General features: G+C 41.5%; 1 non-coding gene across 1 annotated transcript; it reads right to left on the bottom strand.

The window, feature by feature from the left end:
• Positions 1-309: 309 nt before the first annotated feature.
• On the bottom strand, positions 310-491 carry LOC113457835. Its single transcript, XR_003378318.1, has one exon. It is a non-coding gene; the product is annotated as a U2 spliceosomal RNA (small nuclear RNA).
• Positions 492-839: the final 348 nt, after the last annotated feature.

Here is an 839-nt window from a genome sequence, read left to right as displayed (position 1 = left end):
TTGGAGGATGTGTGTCACTGTGTGGGTAGGCTTTGAGTTCTCCTATGTTCAAGCTACAGCCAGCATGGACATAGACTGCTTCTGCTGTGTGCAGTTCAAGATATAGAACTTCAGCTCCTTATCCAGCACCATGCCTGCCTGTGTGCCCCTAGCTATAATGATAATACATTGAACCTCTGAACTGTAAGATCGCCCCCAATTAAATGTTTTTTTTTTTATAAGACTTGTGGTCATGGTGTCTCTTCACAGCAACAGAAACCCTAACTAAGACATCTACTGATACACACACTGATTTCTAGTCTTCTAAGAGGCTGTGCCATTCCTGGGGGGCTCGGGAGAACCAGATGAATGTGTGGAATGAACTGAGAAATTCCGCTGTTCTGTTTCCCAAAGCTGTTTAATATGTTGTGCTGAGACTGGGCATGTACCTGATCTTAAACCAATAACAACGGATACTACACTTGATCTTTGCCAAGGGGCTGAGATGTGATAGGAACTAATTTCAAATGTAAACTGCCTGTGTATTCTGTGCTGAACTTAGCTTGGTCAAATACAGACTACTTGTACGTGTTGTTGAATTCAGTTTTCTAGCCACACCCAGATTCTTTGGGAATTTTGAGTTAGAGAGCTGTGGAAATGTGATGTCATATATGTCCAATGTATTATGGTATATGGTACATATACATACATACATATATTGCATATATAAATGTGTATGTGAGAGAGACAGAGAGAGAGAGAGAGAGAGAGAGAGAGAGAGAGAGAGAGAGAGAGAGAGAACTTCTCTTCCCTACAATGAAAACTCTCAACCTCAACCTCTCTACCTTTCTGTCTTGGTA

This window comes from Microtus ochrogaster, linkage group LG7_11 (genome assembly GCF_000317375.1).
Source record: "Microtus ochrogaster isolate Prairie Vole_2 linkage group LG7_11, MicOch1.0, whole genome shotgun sequence".
In the NCBI taxonomy this organism is placed as follows: Eukaryota; Metazoa; Chordata; class Mammalia; order Rodentia; family Cricetidae; genus Microtus; species Microtus ochrogaster.
Note: the sequence above shows the minus strand (reverse complement) of the source record. Positions and strands in the feature narration are given on the sequence as shown.